The 21,597-nt window shown below is 44.4% G+C and overlaps 1 protein-coding gene across 1 annotated transcript in view; it reads left to right on the top strand.

Moving 5' to 3' along the window:
- The window catches only part of SOAT1 (sterol O-acyltransferase 1), a 102,969-nt gene that overhangs the window by 58,642 nt on the left and 22,730 nt on the right, over positions 1–21,597 (top strand). The gene's annotated exons all lie outside the window — the stretch shown is intronic.

Here is a 21,597-nt window from a genome sequence, read left to right as displayed (position 1 = left end):
AGGGGATGTCAGGAAGTTAAGGAGGTTGTCGGTCCACATAGCTATCCCAGGGCAGAGCAATTGGAGAGGAGACCCTTTGTCTGAGGTCCCGCACGGCACAACCTCTCGAACGTAGTAGGAAAAGAGACCACATGAGTCTCCAGAGACGACCTCATATAGTGCCGAAGCTGGGAGTAGTGGAATCGTTCAGATGTGGGGAGACTGTAGCGGGATACTAGATCCTCTAACGGGAGTAATGCACGTGTAAGGGGGTTAACCAAGTCCGCCCAACAGAATAACCCTCTGCCCCCCCATTCCCTAACCATGGCGGCGGTGAGGCCCACGGGGAAAGATGGATGATAGAGAAAAGATTGCAGAGGGGACATACGAGAAGAAAGTTGACATTTTCCTCGAGCAGTACATAGCGGGAGAAGGATATAGGACCTAGTAGGGGACCCGTTTAGGATGGATGGGGGCCAGCCAAAGCTTTTTCAGCTCCATCCAGCGGCTATATGCACGATAAATTACCCAGGAAGCCAAATGACACAAATGCGCAGCCCAGTAATACTTAGTGACGTTCGATACAGACAGTCCCCCCCCCCCCCCCCCCATGTTCTGACTCGCTAGCATTACCGACATGGGGAGGCGATATCTCTTACCGTCCCAAATAAGGCGGAAGATAGCCGATACATGAACCGGTAGTGTGTCAAAGTAGAGCAGTTTAGGGAGTATAGTCATCTTACCCGCCGCTATACATCCAAAAAACAGGATATATTGAGAGCGCTATTTATCCATTAGTGCACGCAGCTGTTGGAGCAGGGGGATGGAGCAGGGGGATGAAATTTGCAGAGTAAAGAGAAGAGTAGCTAGAGGTAAGACTAACACCAAGGTAAGTGATAGCAGAGGGTGACCTCCGAAATGAGTAATCTGAGAGGGAAGGTGGGAGATTCAAGGGCAGAACCTCGGTTTTCTAAAGATGGTGCCAATAGTGTGCAGGACCCCATATAGGTTAGGGAGAGAGGACAGGCTTAGTTAAAGTGAGGAGGACATTGTCCGCAAACAGGCAGATTTTGTATTCCCTGTCATGAAGAGTAACCCCAGAGATGTCCGCACACCCACCTATCATAGCGGCTAAAGGTTCAATGCATAAAGCAAAGATCAGAGGGGGGTAGCGGACATCCCTGCCTGGTACCATTATGCAAAGGGAAGGGTGGAGAAGAAGCATGAGGAAGCTTCAGAGAGGCCGTAGGGGAAGAATGGAGACCCCCGCAGAGCCGTTAGGAAGGAAACCGAAATCCCAAATTTTCAGAGAGTGACAAATAGGAATGGCCAACCTAGCCTATCAAAGGCCTTCTCTGCATCTAACGAAGTACAACAGCCTGCGCAGAGCGTTTATTAATCAAGTCTGAGATCAACCACCCTCCTCATGTTATCTCCCCCTGCCTACAAGGAATAAAGCCCACTTGATCTTTATGAATATGAGAGGGAAGGAGACGCCCGAGGGGGGTGGCCAAAACTTTAGAGAACAATTTGAGTTCAGAGTTCAGCAATGCAATAGGCCTGTAGCCAGAACAATCATGTATTGGTCATCAGGAAGAGTTAAACAGAGAAACAAGGTGGGGAAGTAGGGTAGAGAAGGTCTTGTAGTACAGGTAAGTAAAGCCGTCAGGTCCCGGGGAACGTCCCGAAGGTAAAGACTTAAGAACCTCCCCTCAATTTTTCCAGCATGATCGGAGCATTAAGAGTAGCCAGGGATGGGAGGTGCAATCCGCTAGGAAGGAGTCTAGTAGGGCATCTCACTCCCTGGGATCAGACGGAAGTTGGGAAGGAAGAGAGTAAAGTTTAGAATAGTCAGTAAAAAAGGTGAGAAATAGCATCAGGGTGATAATGAACTGAGGGCGCCTGTGCGGCAGCGCGGTCCCTCAAATGTCCAGCTAGTAATGAGTGGGCTTTATTGCCCTTTTCATAGAACCGTTGTTTGGCATAAAGTAGCTGCCGCTCCACCCTACGGAGGACAAGCTCAGGCCGCGAACAGACGCCTCAGAGCCGAGAGAGAAGGGGGTAGTGAGCAATTCCGCCTCTAGAGAGCAACTCCCGGCATCGGGCCAAGGCATTGCGTTTCAGACGGGAGTCCAGGGCAATAGTGTCCCCGGACGGCTGACTTGTGAACTTCCCAGAGGACCGCCTGAGAGGAGACAGACCCCTGGTTGAGAGAGAAGTAGTCAACAATGGAGGCCTGGATCGATTCCCGGGAGGGCAGAGGTTTGAGCAGAGAATCATTAAGGAGCCATTGGCAGCGCCGGGGAAGGAGGAGAAAATTATAGAAGCACCGGCCCATGATTGGACCATGAGATGGGTTCTAGGGAGGCTGAGGAGAGCATGTGCACCATTGGTCAATTACTGAATAAATAATCTATGCGAGTATGTAATTTATGCAGATGGGAATAAAACGAGAACGTCATATCAGTAGGGTGATCGATCTTCCACAAATCATACAAGGAGGAAGAACGAACCAGACGCCGAAATAAAGGAGAGAATTATTTGGACCCGGGGAACCCTGTGCAGAGCGCCGGTCCATGGAGGGAGAAAAAATAAGGTTAAAATCTCCACCAAAAAGCCAGGCGGACGGCGGCTATTTATTTATGCAGCCGCGTGAGTCCCCTACGCAAAAAGGGATCTGGAACGTATTTGGGGTATATGCATTACAGAGAAGAGGCTTACCACATAGGGAACCCTCCACTACCACATATCGCCCATTGGGGTCAAGAAAGGAGGAGGTGACTTGGGCAGGACCTAGAGATAAGGATTGCCACTCCGGCTGTCTTCCTACCCGAAGAGGCCGCAAAGACAAGCGGGTAGAGATGATGCAGGAATTGAAAAGAGCCAGAGTGGTCAAAATGTGTCTCCTGAAGAGTCCGCCTTCTGTGTCATCAACTCCCGGTGTAGAAGGCGACGTTTGGGGGGGGGGGGGGGGGTTAAGGCCGTTCAGGGAGACTCTTTTAGCCATGGTTACTGGTGTTGGGGGACTTGGGAGCTAACGTAGAGTTCTCACTCACCCAAATACTGCCAAGGGATTCCTGAGACCATGAACCTCATACCAAGATGCCAGAGGGGGGAGGGGAAGGCGTCACAAGCTGCTCCAGGGGCCTGAAAGATAGGAAGGGAAACACACAAAGGGTAACAGGGAGACAACATACAACAAAAAAAACAGATAATGCAAAAATACACTAAAACATGACAGAAAATAAACCTTTGACTGCAGGGTCAAAGAGGCCAGGACCGGATCTTCTACCGGAACACTGAGGCACGTAGAGAGTACACAGTATGAGAAGAAATCCGAAGTGGATCCAGCAATTCCAATAAAACATCGATTTTATTCGTTATTCAACAGCATAAAAATATTTCGGGAGTAGCTCTCACAGCACACCACCTAGCCAGTGATACACAGCAACATGGACGCGTTTCGAGTGCTCTATATCACCATAACACCTGTGCACACCCTCATCCCTTTATACAGAGTAATGGGGAGGGGAAATCGCATGTGAAGAAAACATCCTGACAAGTAAAATTGTGACCCCACAGACAGGTACAAAAATTAAAAAGGAATTAACCCCTTAAGGACAATGGACGTACTCCTACGCCCCCGTTTCCGAGTCCTTAAGGACCGAGGACGTAGGAGTACGTCCTGTCCATTCCCGGCCCCCCGCCGCTAGCCGGAGGGGAGCCGGTGCCCGATGCCTGCTGAAATCGTTCAGCAGGCATCGGGGCATATCGCCCAGGGGGGTCATGATGACCCCCCATGTCGGTGATGGCCGCAGATCGCTGGACAATTCAGTCCAGCGATCTGCGGCGGATTCCGGGTCAATCAGGTCTCCGGTGACCCGGAATTACTGGTTGATCGGGGCCGTTAGAGACGGCCCCGAACAGCCATAGCCAGCAGGGGTGAGGTGGCACTGGTGCCACCTCACGACCGCCCTGATTCGTCGGCCGACCAATCAGGGCGCCTGCTGTGGGGTGTCACTCCCGCAACCCGCTCCGCCCCTCTTCCGGAGGACGTGAGCGGGACGTGCACCCCCGATCCCTGGCGTTAATGTTGGGAGCAGGGCCCCAGGAGCGGCGGCGCAACTGACCTGCGCGGCGTGGATCAGCAGCAGCAGGAGGTGAGTGACAGCCTCCTGATGTTGCTTAGCAACAGCTCCCAGCATGCTGGGAGCTGTAGTTATGCAACAGGAGGAGGCAGACCACCACAACTCCCAGCATTCCCTTATGGTTTTGCAACAGCTGGAGGCACATTTTTTCTATGGAAAAGTGTACCTTCAGCTGTTGCATAACTACAACTCCCAGCATACCCGTTGGCTGTTGGTGACTGCTGAGAGTTGTAGTTTTGCAACAGCTGAAGGCACACTGAGTTAAGTAGCAAACCAGTGTGTCTCCAGCTGTTGCATAACTACAATCCCCAACATCACCAGCCAAAGTAGTATGCCTCCGGCTGTTGCATAACTACAAGACCCAGCATGCCCTTCCGCTGTCCGTACATGCTGGGGTTGTAGCTTTTGCAACAGCTGAAGGCACACTGGTTGCAAAACACTGAGTTTGTTACCAAACTCGGTGTTTCACAACCAGTGTGCCTCCAGCTGTTGCAAAACTACAACTCCCAGCATGCACTGACAGACCATACATGCTGGGAGTTGTAGTTTTGCAACAGCTGGATGTTCCCCCCCCCCCCCCCCCTCCCCAATGTGAATGTACAGGGTACACTCACATGGGCGGAGGATTATAGTAAGTATCTGGCTGCAAGTTTGAGCTGCGGCAAATTTTCTGCCGCAGCTCAAACTGCCAGCGAGAAACTACTGTGAACCCCCGCCCGTGTGACTGTACCCTAAAAACACTACACTACACTAACACAAAATAAAATAAAAAGTAAAAAAAAACACTACATATACACATACCCCTACACAGCCCCCCTCCCCAATAAAAATGAAAAACGTCTGGTATGCCAAAACTACTCCCAGTATTGCCAGATAGCCACTGACTGTCTAGGCATGCTGGGAGTTTTGCAACAGCTGAAGGCACCCTGTTTGTGAATTACTGGCGTAGAACACCCCTATGTCCACCCCTATGCAAGTCCCTAATTTAGGCCTCAAATGCACATAGCGCTCTCACTTTGGAGCCCTGTCGTATTTCAAGGCAACAGTTTAAGGCCACATATGGGGTATCGCCGTACTCGGGAGAAATTGTGTTACAAATTATGGGGGGTATTTGCTGCTATTACCTTTTTTAAAAATATTAAATTTTTGGGAAACCAAGCATTTTTTTTACATATGCAAAAGTCGTGAATCACCTGTGGGGTATAAAGGTTCACATTACCCCTTGTTACGTTCCCTGAGGGGTCTAGTTTCCAAAATAGTATGCCATGTGGGTTTTTTTTTGCTGTTCTGGCACCATAGGGGCTTCCTAAATGAGGCATGCCCCCAGAGCAAAATTTCCTTCAAAAAAGCCAAATGTGACTCCTTCTCTTCTGAGACCTGTAGTGCGCCAGCAGAGCACTTTTCACCCCCATATGGGGTGTTATCTGAATCGGGAGAAATTGGGCTTCAAATTTTGGGGGGTATTTTCTGCTATTATCCTTTTTAAAAATGTAAAATTTTTGGGAAAACAAGCATTTTAGGTAAAAAAAAAATGTTTTTTTCTTTTTTACATATGCAAAGTCGTGAATCACCTGTGGGGTATTAAGGTTCACTTTACCCCTTGTTACGTTCCCTGAGGGGTCTAGTTTCCAAAATGGAATGCCATGTGTGTTTTTTTTGCTGTCCTGGCACCATAGGGGCTTCCTAAATGTGACATGCCCCCCAAAAACCATTTGTCGCTCCTTCCCTTCTGAGCCCTCTACTGCGCCCGCCGAACACTTTACATAGACATATGAGATATGTGCTTACTGGAGAGAATTTTCTCTCTTTCACTTTGCTGCTATTCCTGTGAAACACCTAAAGGGTTAATACACTTACTGAATGTCATTTTGAATACTTTGGGGGGGTGTAGTTTTTATAATGGGGTCATTTATGGGGTATTTCTAATATGAAGACCCTTCAAATCCACTTCAAACCTGAACTGGTCCATGAAAAATAGCGAGTTTGAAAATTTTGTGAAAAATTTTAAAATTGCTGCTGAACTTTGAAGCCTCTGGTGTCTTCAAAAGTAAAAACTCATAAATTTTATGATGCAAACATAAAGTAGACATATTGTATATGTGAACAAAAAAAATATATTTGGAATATCCATTTTCCTTACAAGCAGAGAGCTTCAAAGTTAGAAAAATGCAAAATTTTCATTTTTTTCATGAAATTTTGGGATTTTTCACCAAGAAAGGATGCAAGTTACCACAAAATTTTACCACTATGTTAAAGTAGAATATGTCACGAAAAAACAATCTCGGAATCAGAATAACTAAAAGCATCAGAGTTATTAATGTTTAAAGTGACAGTGGTCAGATGTGCAAAAAATGGCCGGGTCCTAAGGTGTAAAATGGCCGGGTCCTAAGGTGTAAAATGGCTGGGTCCTTAAGGGGTTAAACACCGTTATAGAGAAGATAACGTACAAGAATGATGTTTGGGAAGAACCAATGGTCGATTGGGTCCGATGTCTTGCTTTACCTTTTACATGATATTTGATGTGTATAAAATGTCGTGGAAAATATTTCTATATAAATAAACAGTTATTTTAAAAAAGAATGATGTTTGGGATGTTGTTTGCATGTTTGGAATGGATAAAGCAATTTGCAAAGTATTCGCTATTGTTGTTGAAATTCAGTGTGAATAAGGTCCAAAATTCCTATGCACATACCAATTGTAATTTGTGTATAAGACCAGTGGGCAAATTCCCCATCGTCACCTGCAATGTGGAAAATACCACATGTCATGTGTGAGGAGAACGAAGGGAAAACCTCCTGGTCTGAAATAAAGGTGTGCGCAGGAACTAATGTGAACATGGTCCAATAATGAAACGAGTTCTTTTATTCATTCCCTTTGGGGCTCTTGTCTGAAGTGCAAACTGCCAATAAGCTTCACGGCTCAAAAGTCTGTGCTGCAGATCCCCTCCGCGCAATTTTTGGAAAACTTTCATTGGCTTAAATTCTGAAATTACCAACATTGGCATTATGTTCTTCAATAAAATGCATGGAGGCTCCTGATTTGTTGCGATTTGTATTCATATTGGTTACGTCATTGAGGTGTTCCCTGATTCTAGTTTTTAATTTGCAGGTCGTGCGCCCTATGTATTTTAAATTACAGGTTACACACTATGACGTAAACTACATTAGTAGAATTACAATTTAGATGTTGTTTGTTTTTGTGAGGATCAGTACCCACTGTATTCATACATGCGCTACCCCACAGGCTTTCCACCGCATCTATAGAAGCCAACACCATCCAGCCACCATGTGGTGTTTCTGTTGTCACCAGACGAGGGGATCAATCATGGAACACCTCAATGACGTAACCAATATGAATACAAATCGCAACAAATCAGGAGCCTCCATGCATTTTATTGAAGAACATAATGCCAATGTTGGTAATTTCAGAATGTACGCCAATGAAAGTTTTCCAAAAATTGCGCGGAGGGGATCTGCAGCACAGACTTTTGAGCCGTGAAGCTTATTGGCAGTTTGCACTTCAGACGAGCCCCAAAGGGAATGAATAAAAGAACTCGTTTCATTATTGGACCATGTTCACATTAGTTCCTGCGCACACCTTTATTTCAGACCAGGAGGTTTTCCCTTCGTTCTCCTCACACATGACATGTGGTATTTTCCACATTGCAGGTGACGATGGGGAATTTGCCCACTGGTCTTATACACAAATTACAATTGGTATATGCATAGGAATTTTGGACCTTATTCACACTGAATTTCAATAACAATAGCGAATACTTAGCAAATTGCTTTATCCATTCCAAACATGCAAACAACATCCCAAACATCATTCTTGTACGTTATCTTCTCTATAACTGTGTTTAATTCCTTTTTAATTTTTGTACCTGTCTGTGATGTCACAATTTTACTTGTCAGTATGTTTTATTCACATGCGATTTCCCCTCCCCCATTACTCTGTATAAAGGGACGAGGGTGTGCACAGGTGTTATGGTGATATAGAGCGCTTGAAACGCGTCCATGTTGCTGTGTATCACTGGCTAGGTGGTGTGCTGTGAGAGCTACTCACAAAATATTTTTATGATGATGAATAACGAATAAAATCGATATTTTATTGGAATTGCTAGATCCACTTCGAATTTCTTCTCATACTGTGTATCAAGCTGGGCCAGGCTTAGGATCCGTGCAAGACCAGTGGGAGGTGAGCTGAAGACCACTTTTCTCTTTCAACGTAGAGTACTACAGCCATTGGGAAAGCCACGGTGGGGAAATGAGAGCACCATTCAGGAAGGTAACACTAACACTGAGAAACTCCTCCCCACGAGGTCATGCCAAAGGCAAGCCGTAAAAAGAAATACCACTAACTTTTTCCTGCAAAAGTAAATATATAGGAGATAACCGCAGGGAAAAACACAACTGTCCACAAACCCGAGGAGTCCGGTGGGAGTTTTCAAGTAGCAAAGCTAAGAAACACCATAGTCCACAAGCAGGGAACAAGCACTAGCAGGTAGCCAGCACACAGGTCAAGGGGGGCACAGGAGGAGCCCTAGGCCTGGCAGATGGGGTAGGTATCTTACTTCCTCCTGATCGTTGTCGGCGGACTGGTTGCCACACGGGGGAGGTGGAGGCGAGAGACCCCAGTCCATCACTTGAGCAGGGACGTCCAGGGCCGAGCAGAAGGCCGGGATGTCAGAGTAGGAGTGTAGCACAGCAGAGCGTCCATCCCTACGAGCTTGTAAGGCAAACGGGAAGCTCCAGCGGTAAGGGATGTGATGATCACGAAGGACTGCCAGGAGCGGTTGAAGCATGCGTCTCTTCCGGAGGGTGATCCAGGAGAGGTCCTAAAACAACTGGATGGGGGCCCCATCAAAGTTGAAATTCCGCTGTGCACGTGCCTTAGCCATGATGGCTTCCTTGAGGTGGAAGTCGTTGACATAGCAAATGACATCCCTAGGGGGCCCGTTGGATGGCCTTGGTCGGAGAGCACGATGAGCTCTGTCCAGCTTAATTTGGAGAGGTGGGGATTCACCCAAGATGAGGTTGAAAATAGCTTCCAGGGTGTCTGGGAGATCTTCATCCCTAGTAGCCTCAGGGAGGCCGCAGACCCGGATGTTATGGCGATGTCCCCTGTTGTCCAAGTCCTCCAGATGGTTATGCATGTCGCTGAGGAACTCGGATTGGGTGGCAACCGTGGACTGGAGTTGAGCAACATAATCCCTGGTAGAATCATGGGTCTCCTCCAAAGACTCCTCTTGGTCAGAGACATGTTTTAAGTCCTGACAAATGGATGCATTCTCTGCCCAACAGGCTTCCTTAACTTAAGCAATTATGGAGCAGATAAGTTATAAAAGCTTTGAGAAGTGGGTAGCGGTGTAGGTGCAGGGCAGCCAGAAGGCTCCAGGGCAACCCCAGAGAGGCTATCCCAGGCCGGGGACCCCCCATCATCCGGGTGTGGGCCAGTGCCAAACATCAGAGCGGGGTGTGTTGCAACCTCCAGGGAGGTGGACACTGAGGGCTCCACTGGCGGTACAAGCGGACGCGGGGTTCTGGGCAGCCTGAGGGCCAGAGCTCCCTCAGGAGACACAGGAGCCAGACACAGCGGGGGATGCCCAATCCTCAGGAGCCTGCCAGATAGCCAAAGAAGCTGCAGACAGGGGCCTTTGTACAGCAGGGGTCTGAGGCAGGGATGAGGAGAGGAGAGTGGAGGCTAGGGGACCTCCGACAACAGAGGCCCAGGTGGGCTGGAGAGCGTCCCGAGGCCCTTTTATGGAGAGGGCTCAATGAGGATGGAGAGAGCCTTGCAGGGGTCATGGGGTTGCTGGGGGGGGGGAGAGCACCGGTGTGGAGTGGTACCTCACTGTGTGCAAGAAGCCGCGCAGAGGGAGGGATCTCCGCCGCTGCAGCTAAGTCTCCAGGCAGAGTATGTGGGCCCTTCACCCCAGGACCGGAGAGTTCGGAGGCTGCTGGGACAGGTAAGGAGAGTTGCACAGCGGTCGGGCAGGGACACAGCCCCGTCCGCACTGTATCTTCAGCCACCCGGGGGGATGCAGGAGGCCCCGGCCGGGAGGGCAGGCTGTATGCAGGGCTCTCTCCGGTTGGTGGAGAAGTCCCGGGGCAGGAGACGGGCAGAGGAAACCTCTGATGCTGCGGTTCCCAGAGGCCAGGGACGGATGTGCCGCAGCAGGAGGTGTCTTAGGTGGCTTCCTGGATGATTTCCCCTAAGCAGGTAGCAGTAGGAGGCAAGTGAAGCAGGGCATTAAACCTCGTGGTCCCGGAGCTCTAAGTCCGTGCGGCCATCTTCGTCAGCATCTCACCACGCCCCCTTGCCACCGTAATTCTGATATTTGATGACCCTGTTTGAAATGCAGCCCGACTGTAGTTTCTCCGTATTTCTAGATATTATTTCCGACTCTTGTTCATTTTTCAAGGCTTTTCGAATTGCAGCTTTATGTTCATTAATACGTATTTTTACATTTCTTGAGGTTTGTCCTATAAAGCATTTGTCACAAGGACATTTTAGTAAATAAATTACATTATTAGAGCGGCAAGTAAAGAAGCCTTTAACATGAATTTTATGCCCTTTTGTGGGGGGATGGATTACGTCCCCTTTGATAATGTTACAATTTGTGCACGATAGACAAAAGAATGTACCTGGTCTCCGAGACGCTAAAAAGGTTTGTCTATCCTTTTATATGGCAATGTCACTTTTGATTAATTTATCTCCCAATGATACACAAAAAAGGTAAAACATTTGGAGATAAATCAAAAGTGACATTGCCATATAAAAGGATAGACAAACCTTTTTAGCGTCTCGGAGACCAGGTACATTCTTTTGTCTATCGTGCACAAATTGTAACATTATCAAAGGGGACGTAATCCATCCCCCCACAAAAGGGCATAAAATTCATGTTAAAGGCTTCTTTACTTGCCGCTCTAATAATGTAATTTATTTACTAAAATGTCCTTGTGACAAATGCTTTATAGGACAAACCTCAAGAAATGTAAAAATACGTATTAATGAACATAAAGCTGCAATTCGAAAAGCCTTGAAAAATGAACAAGAGTCGGAAATAATATCTAGAAATACGGAGAAATTACAGTCGTGCGGCATTTCGAACAGGGTCGTCAAATATCAGAATTACGGTGGCAAATTTAGGAACAAGTAACTGTTCACATTAACGAAAATCTGAATAGAAAACTCCTGCTTCTACGCGAGACGCTTTGGATTACAGAACTGGAAACATTGGGGCCAAAAGGTGTGAACCCCGCAGCTGTACGGCGTTTCTGGAAGTTCCAGGAGGCGGTTTTTAGTTGTAATATAATTCGTGCTATATTTGCACTTTAACCCTGTGTGAGCTTTACTAGTTCTAGGCAGCGGTGGAAGCCTTTACTTAGAAGTTCATGTTCCCAGCAGTCAATGTGCATGAATAAGGGGGTCCGCCCCTAAAACATTGTGCCATGACCGGTCCTGCGAGACGGACCATGTGCAATATGAAAAAAGAAAATTACAGCCGGAAGAATTCTCTAAAGAAACTGAGTTCTGTTTAAATGTCTCCTCCCCCACTGTGATTTGTATAGTTGGCGCGCAGTCCGCATTTGTTTGCCGTACACACGTGTATTGGAGCTCTGTAAGTTGGGCGATCTATGGTTGAACGTTGTATCTAGGAACTCAAACATGTTGACAAGGATTAAGCAGAACCGTATAGAACAATAGACGTGTATATACAGAGAAGCATCGTATGTGGACTATGACTCTAGTGCCGGCGTCTATTAAACGGAAATATCCTTTTTAGGATGAGGATTGTGGGAATTGGGACAAGTCTCCGGGAATTGACCCATCAGTGGCTGCGGTTACCAGGAAAGCCCCTCCTATTAAGACCCCCTGGCTCCTTAGGAAGACCTGGGAGACTGCGTTTATTGCCAATACTTCTGTATCTAGATCCTGAAGAGTGGATTGACCAATTGGGGAGCAGATTAAGGACTGTACCCCTAGAGAACAATTTGCACCCTTTCCTGGACTTTATCCCTGACTCCTTCAGACGCCCTAAGTCTTTCTCTAACTCGGTCAGGAGGACCCAATGGCTGAAAGTGGAAGGAGGACATGGCCTCTAAATCCAAACAATGTCCCTTACCGCGTGGGAGCAGAGCGAGGCCAGGTCCTAGAGACAGATAGTGTTTTCCTGTTATCCCTTCCTTTCCCAAATAGGAAGCCCTTTCAGGGGAGCGGGATGATTTCCATAGAGGTTCCTCTAGGTCTAGAGATTGGAGGGGCCAGTAGGGCCTATGTTCACCACCCCCGATACAGCCAAGAAGTCATCAATGACAGGGGGTTCCCAGTGGCGGGCAGGTTGTCACATTACTATGTAGAGTGGGAAAAAATGTCTGAAAGTCACTGGATGGGACCGAAGGTTTATTGGACTTAACACCCAGAGAAGCAAGCTGCCCCAGAGAAGGGGTTTTCCTGCTAGAGAAGAAGGTTCTAGCTCGGGTTCCGGTGTAAGAACAGGGAAAGGGATTTTAATCGACCCTGTTTCTGATACAAAAGCCAAATGGCTCTTTTAATATGATGATCAGTCTAAAGCTGCTGAATTGACGGTCACCGCTCTTAGAGGTAGGAGTGGTCCCCCTTAGATCAGCCATGTCCGTGCTGGGTCTCCTCTGGTATTCCAGCGCTCCAGGCAGGGGTGTGGAAATAAATTAAAAAAAAACTTGTCCAAGGGACTAAAGCGGAGCACAATCTACTTGTCCAAGGGACTAAAGCGGAGCACAATCTACTTGTCCAAGGGACTAAAGCGGAGCACAATCTACTTGTCCAAGGGACTAAAGCGGAGCACAATCTACTTGTCCAAGGGACTAAAGCGGAGCACAATCTACTTGTCCAAGGGACTAAAGCGGAACACAATCTACTTGTCCAAGGGACTAAAGCGGAGCACAATCTACTTGTCCAAGGGACTAAAGCGGAGCACAATCTACTTGTCCAAGGGACTAAAGCGGAGCACAATCTAATTGTCCAAGGGACTAAAGCGGAGCACAATCTACTTGTCCAAGGGACTAAAGCGGAGCACAATCTAATTGTCCAAGGGACTAAAGCGGAGCACAATCTACTTGTCCAAGGGACTAAAGCGGAGCACAATCTACTTGTCCAAGGGACTAAAGCGGAGCACAATCTAATTGTCCAAGGGACTAAAGCGGAGCACAATCTACTTGTCCAAGGGACTAAAGCGGAGCACAATCTACTTGTCCAAGGGACTAAAGCGGAGCACAATCTACTTGTCCAAGGGACTAAAGCGGAGCACAATCTACTTGTCCAAGGGACTAAAGCGGAGCACAATCTACTTGTCCAAGGGACTAAAGCGGAGCACAATCTACTTGTCCAAGGGACTAAAGCGGAGCACAATCTACTTGTCCAAGGGACTAAAGCGGAGCACAATCTACTTGTCCAAGGGACTAAAGCGGAGCACAATCTACTTGTCCAAGGGACTAAAGCGGAGCACAATCTACTTGTCCAAGGGACTATAACACCAATGTTTCCATATACAGGGATGAGGGTATCTTGTGTGACATGATCTGTAGTTTTTATCGGAACTTTTATTAGGAAAGGGGCTTATTCACATATATATGCACTTAAAATATATTAATCACTATTTCAGTCTTCATAGGGACTTATACACGGAGTCTTTTGATTGGAAAACACTGAACGCCGCCGCTGTGTTACTGGGGGGGGGGGGGGGGTTCTGCTTCTCCAGTTTATATGCTGCATTTTATTTACTCTAATTATGTGTCAGAAAATGCTGGAAGTTGCATTTAGTTAGTAGATAACTACAACACCCAGCATGCCCTGATACAGCCTATGGTTGTGTGGGTGTTGCAGCATGTTGCACTGTGTAGTATTACAGTTAAGGTTATTGTGTAACATGCTGGGAGTTGTAGTTTTGGTTTGTGTCAGCTGCAGAGCCATAGGATGTGTCAAGGAATACAGGGAATTACAGTTAGTAACTACAACACCCAGCATGCCCTGATGCAGCCTATAGCTCTGCAGCTGACCCGAACCAAAACTACAACTCCCAGCATGTTACTCTTTATAGTTCTACAGTTTAGGTTTATTGTGTAACCTGCTGGGAGTTGTAGTTTTGGTTCGGGCGTGTTTGCGTGCATCCGTGGGGCTCTTGGTCGGCAGGTGAGTATGAAGGGGGGGATTCTGGGGGTGCAATATAGTGCGGGTGACCAGAAGACACTGACAATAAATAATATTAGATGGCACAACTGGCAGCGGCACTTGTCAGTCCGTCCTGTACAAAAACATACATGTATACATCATACATATACATACACCGACCACTGCCCCTATATTATACATTACATACACATATCATACATACACCGACCACTGCCCCCTATATTATACATTACATACATACACATATCATACATATACATACACCGGCCACTGCCCCTATATTATACATTACATACATATATCATACATATACATACACCGACCACTGCCCCCTATATTATACATTACATACACATATCATACATATACATACACCGACCACTGCCCCCTATATTATACATTACATACATACACATATCATACATATACATACACCGACCACTGCCCCTATATTATACATTACATACATACACATACACCGACCACTGCCCCCTATATTATACATTACATACATATATCATACATATACATACACCGACCACTGCCCCCTATATTATACATTACATACATACACATATCATACATATACATACACCGACCACTGCCCCCTATATTATACATTACATACATATATCATACATATACATACACCGACCACTGCCCCTATATTATACATTACATACATATACCATACATATACATACACCGACCACTGCCCCCTATATTATACATTACATACATACACATATCATACATATACATACACTGACCACTGCCCCTATATTATACATTACATACATATACCATACATATACATACACCGACCACTGCCCCCTATATTATACATTACATACATACACATATCATACATATACATACACCGACCACTGCCCCCTATATTATACATTACATACATACACATATCATACATATACATACACCGACCACTGCCCCTATATTATACATTACATACATACACATATCATACATATACATACACCGACCACTGCCCCCTATATTATACATTACATACATACACATATCATACATATACATACACCGACCACTGCCCCTATATTATACATTACATACATACACATATCATACATATACATACACCGACCACTGCCCCTATATTATACATTACATACATACACATATCATACATATACATACACCGACCACTGCCCCTATATTATACATTACATACACATATCATACATATACATACACCGACCACTGCCCCTATATTATACATTACATACATATATCATACATATACATACACCGACCACTGCCCCTATATTATACATTACATACATATATCATACATATACATATACCGACCACTGCCCCCTATATTATACATTACATACATACACATATCATACATATACATACACCGACCACTGCCCCCTATATTATACATTACATACATACACATATCATACATATACATACACCGACCACTGCCCCTATATTATACATTACATACATATATCATACATATACATACACCGACCACTGCCCCCTATATTATACATTACATACATATATCATACACATACACCAACCACTGCCCCCTATATTATACATTACATACATATACATATCAATACACCGACCACTGCCCCCTATATTATACATTACATACATACACATATCATACATATACATACACCGACCACTGCCCCCTATATTATACATTACATACATACACATATCATACATATACATACACCGGCCACTGCCCCCTATATTATACATTACATACATACACATATCATACATACACCGGCCACTGCCCCCTATATTATACATTACATACATGCACATATCATACATATACATACACCGGCCACTGCCCCGTATATACATACATCATACATAGACACATCATACATATATACACTGGCCACTGCCCCCTATATTATACATTACATACATATATCATACATACACCCGCCGCTGCTTCCCCCCCATTTCATACACACATCACACATATACCATACACACACATCATATATACACACACTCACACCATAAATATACACCATACATATGCACACATCATACATACACCTGCCGCTGCCCCTATATCATACATCATATATACACATGACACATACACCATACATATGCACACATTATACATACACCCGCCACTGATACCATAATACAGATGTGTAGATTCTGTAGGATACTTGTGTATTATGTGATATATATATATATATATGTAGATTCTGTAGGATACTTGTGTATTATGTGATATATATATATATATGTAGATTCTGTAGGATACTTGTGTATTATGTGATATATATATATGTATGTAGATTCTGTAGGATACTTGTGTATTATGTGATATATATATATATGTATGTAGATTCTGTAGGATACTTGTGTATTATGTGATATATATATATATATATATATATATATATATGTATGTAGATTCTGTAGGATACTTGTATTATGTGATATATATATATATATATATATATATATATATATATATATATATATATATATATGTAGATTCTGTAGGTATATTATGATGTATTATGTGATATATAAATGTGTAGATTCTGTAGGATACTTATATTATGATGTATTATGTGATATATATATATATATATATATTATATATATATATATATATATATATATATATATATGTATGTATATGTAGATTCTGTAGGATACCGTATATACTCGAGTATAAGCCGACCCGAGTATAAGCAGAGACCCCTAATTTCAACCCCAAATCCCAGGAAAAGTTATTGACTCGAGTATAAGCCTAGGGTGGGAAATACATCATCCCCCCTGTCATCATCCAGACCCGTCATTAACATCCTCATCATCATCCCCCCTTCATAATCCCCTTATCATCCCACACATCCCCCCTTCATCATCCCCTTATCATCCCACACATCCCCCCTTCATCATCCCCTTGTCATCATTCGCCCTCAGTGGTCTTCAACCTGCGGACCTCCAGAGGTTTCAAAACTACAACTCCCAGCAAGCCCGGGCAGCCATCGGCTGTCCGGGCTTGCTGGGAGTTGTAGTTTTGAAACCTCCGGAGGTCCGCAGGTTGAAGACCACTGCGGCCTTCGACATCATCCAGCCCCCTCTCACCCCCCTTTAGTTCTGAGTACTCACCTCCGCTCGGCGCTGGTCCGGTCCTGCAGGGCTGTCCGGTGAGGAGGTGGTCCGGTGGGATAGTGGTTCCGGGCTGCTATCTTCACCGGGGGCGCCTCTTCTCCGCGCTTCCGGCCCGGAATAGAGGCGTTGCCTTGACAACGACGCAGAAGTACGTTGGCAATGAACGCACCTCTGCGTCGTTGTCAAGGCAACGTGACTATTCTGGGGCCAGGCCTGAAGCGCTTAGAAGAGGCGCCCCCGGTGAAGATAGCAGCCCGGAACCACTATCCCACCGGACCACCTCCTCACCGGACAGCCCTGCAGGACCGGACCAGCGCCGAGCGGAGGTGAGTACTCAGAACTAAAGGGGGTGAGAGGGGGCTGGATGATGTCGAAGGCTGCAGTGGTCTTCAACCTGCGGACCTCCGGAGGTTTCAAAACTACAACTCCCAGCAAGCCCGGACAGCCGATGGCTGGCCGGGCTTGCTGGGAGTTGTAGTTTTGAAACCTCTGGAGGTCCGCAGGTTGAAGACCACTGCGGGTGGGGGAGTTCACTCGAGTATAAGCCGAGGGGGGTGTTTTCAGCACGAAAAATCGTGCTGAAAAACTCGGCTTATACTCGAGTATATACGGTACTTATATTATGATGTATTATGTGATATATATATGTAGATTCTGTAGGATACTTGTATTATGATGTATTATGTGATTGATATATATATATATATATATATATATATATATATATATATATATATATATATTCTGTAGGATACTTGTGTATTATGTGATATATATATACACACACACACCACATAATACACAAGTATCCTACAGAATCTACATATATATTATGTGATGTGTGTGTGTGTATATATATATATATATATTGTGTGTAGATTCTGTAGGATACTTGTGTATTATGTGATTATATATATATGTAGATTCTGTAGGATACTTGTATTATGATGTATTATGTGATATATATATATATATATATAGATTCTGTAGGATACTTGTGTATTATGTGATTATATATATATGTAGATTCTGTAGGATACTTGTATTATGATGTATTATGTGATATATATATATATATATTCTGTAGGATACTTGTGTATTATGTGATATATATATACACACACACACCACATAATACACAAGTATCCTACAGAATCTACATATATATTATGTGATGTGTGTGTGTGTATATATATATATATATATTGTGTGTAGATTCTGTAGGATACTTGTGTATTATGTGATTATATATATATGTAGATTCTGTAGGATACTTGTATTATGATGTATTATGTGATATATATATATATATATATATAGATTCTGTAGGATACTTGTGTATTATGTGATTATATATATATGTAGATTCTGTAGGATACTTGTATTATGATGTATTATGTGATATATATATATATATATATATATATATATATATATATAGATTCTGTAGGATACTTATATTATGATGTATTATGTGATATATATATGTAGATTCTGTAGGATACTTGTATTATGATGTATTATGTGATATATATATATATATTCTGTAGGATACTTGTGTATTATGTGATATATATATACACACACACACCACATAATACACAAGTATCCTACAGAATCTACATATATATTATGTGATATGTGTGTGTGTATATATATATATATATTGTGTGTAGATTCTGTAGGATACTTGTGTATTATGTGATTATATATATATATAGATTCTGTAGGATACTTGTGTATTATGTGATTATATATATATGTAGATTCTGTAGGATACTTGTATTATGATGTATTATGTGATTATATATATATATAGATTCTGTAGGATACTTGTGTATTATGTGATATATATGTAGGTTGTTGTTTTTGAGGTACTTGGTTCGGTTCTTGGGTAATAGGTTCTGGATCCTTCTATGCAGTTTAGTTCCCGTTTCCAGCAGGACATGGCCGCGGGGTTTCGTCGCCTCGCACCGCCGGATGTTCCCGTTGCTGATGTGAAGGATACAACATGTCCGACCTTGTGTATTATTAGACTTTCCTTGACTCCGGATTTCATCACTTTGTTACCTTGATATATTTATGTCAGAGCGTTGCTCCTTCCATTATTACTCTGATGTCCTACACTGCCTTGGATAAGTATTCACCCCCCCCCCCCCCCCCCCCCAGCTTTTCTACCCAGAAGAATAAAGAATGGAGAAACATTTCCATCTCTGGATGTGCAAAGCTGTGGAGACCCCCGGGAAAGGGTCTATTAAGTACTGACCATGGGGGGGGGGGGGGGGGGGTGAATACTTATCTCTTCTCATTGTTGGTGTCAGATTAGAGGGTATTAAGTACTGACTATGGGGGGGTGTATACTTATCTCTTCTCATTGGAGGGTATTAAGTACTGACTATGGCGGGTGAATACTCATCTCTTCTCATTGGAGGGTATAAAGTACTGACTATGGGGGGGTGTATACTTATCTCTTCTCATTGGAGGGTATTAAGTACTGACCATGGGGGGGTGTATACTCATCTCTTCTCATTGTTGGTGTCAGATTAGAGGGTATTAAGTACTGACTATGGGGGGGTGTATACTCATCTCTTCTCATTGGAGGGTATTAAGTACTGACTATGGGGGGGGGGGTGAATACTTATCTCTTCTCATTGTTGGTGTCAGATTAGAGGGTATTAAGTACTGACTATGGGGGGGTGTATACTTATCTCTTCTCATTGGAGGGTATAAAGTACTGACTATGGGGGGGGTATATACTCATCTCTTCTCATTGGAGGGTATAAAGTACTGACTATGGGGGGGTGTATACTCATCTCTTCTCATTGGAGGGTATTAAGTACTGACTATGGGGGGGTGTATACTTATCTCTTCTCATTGGAGGGTATTAAGTACTGACTATGGGGGGGTGTATACTTATCTCTTCTCATTGGAGGGTATTAAGTACTGACTATGGGGGGGTGTATACTTATCTCTTCTCATTGGAGGGTATTAAGTACTGACTATGGGGGGGTGTATACTCATCTCTTCTCATTGGAGGGTATTAAGTACTGACTATGGGGGGGTGTATACTCATCTCTTCTCATTGGAGGGTATAAAGTACTGACTATGGGGGGGGGTGTATACTTATCTCTTCTCATTGGAGGGTATTAAGTACTGACTATGGGGGGGTGTATACTCATCTCTTCTCATTGGAGGGTATAAAGTACTGACTATGGGGGGGTGTATACTCATCTCTTCTCATTGGAGGGTATAAAGTACTGACTATGGGGGGGGGTGTATACTTATCTCTTCTCATTGGAGGGTATTAAGTACTGACTATGGGGGGGGTGTATACTCATCTCTTCTCATTGGAGGGTATAAAGTACTGACTATGGGGGGGTGTATACTCATCTCTTCTCATTGGAGGGTATAAAGTACTGACTATGGGGGGGGGGTGTATACTTATCTCTTCTCATTGGAGGGTATTAAGTACTGACTATGGGGGGGTGTATACTCATCTCTTCTCATTGGAGGGTATAAAGTACTGACTATGGGGGGGTGTATACTCATCTCTTCTCATTGGAGGGTATAAAGTACTGACTATGGGGGGGGGGTGTATACTTATCTCTTCTCATTGGAGGGTATTAAGTACTGACTATGGGGGGGTGTATACTCATCTCTTCTCATTGGAGGGTATTAAGTACTGACTATGGGGGGGTGTATACTCATCTCTTCTCATTGGAGGGTATAAAGTACTGACTATGGGGGGGGGGTGTATACTTATCTCTTCTCATTGGAGGGTATAAAGTACTGACTATGGGGGGGGTGTATACTTATCTCTTCTCATTGGAGGGTATAAAGTACTGACTATGGGGGGGGTGTATACTCATCTCTTCTCATTGGAGGGTATAAAGTACTGACTATGGGGGTGTATACTTCTCTTCTCATTGGAGGGTATAAAGTACTGACTATGGGGGGGTGTATACTTATCTCTTCTCATTGGAGGGTATAAAGTACTGACTATGGGGGGGGGGTGTATACTTATCTCTTCTCATTGGAGGGTATTAAGTACTGACTATGGGGGGGTGTATACTCATCTCTTCTCATTGGAGGGTATAAAGTACTGACTATGGGGGGGTGTATACTTATCTCT

The sequence above is a fragment of the Hyla sarda genome, unplaced genomic scaffold (assembly GCF_029499605.1).
Source record: "Hyla sarda isolate aHylSar1 unplaced genomic scaffold, aHylSar1.hap1 scaffold_187, whole genome shotgun sequence".
In the NCBI taxonomy this organism is placed as follows: domain Eukaryota; kingdom Metazoa; phylum Chordata; class Amphibia; order Anura; family Hylidae; genus Hyla; species Hyla sarda.
The sequence above is the reverse complement of the archived record's forward strand: the minus strand, read 5'-3'. Positions and strand labels throughout refer to the sequence as shown.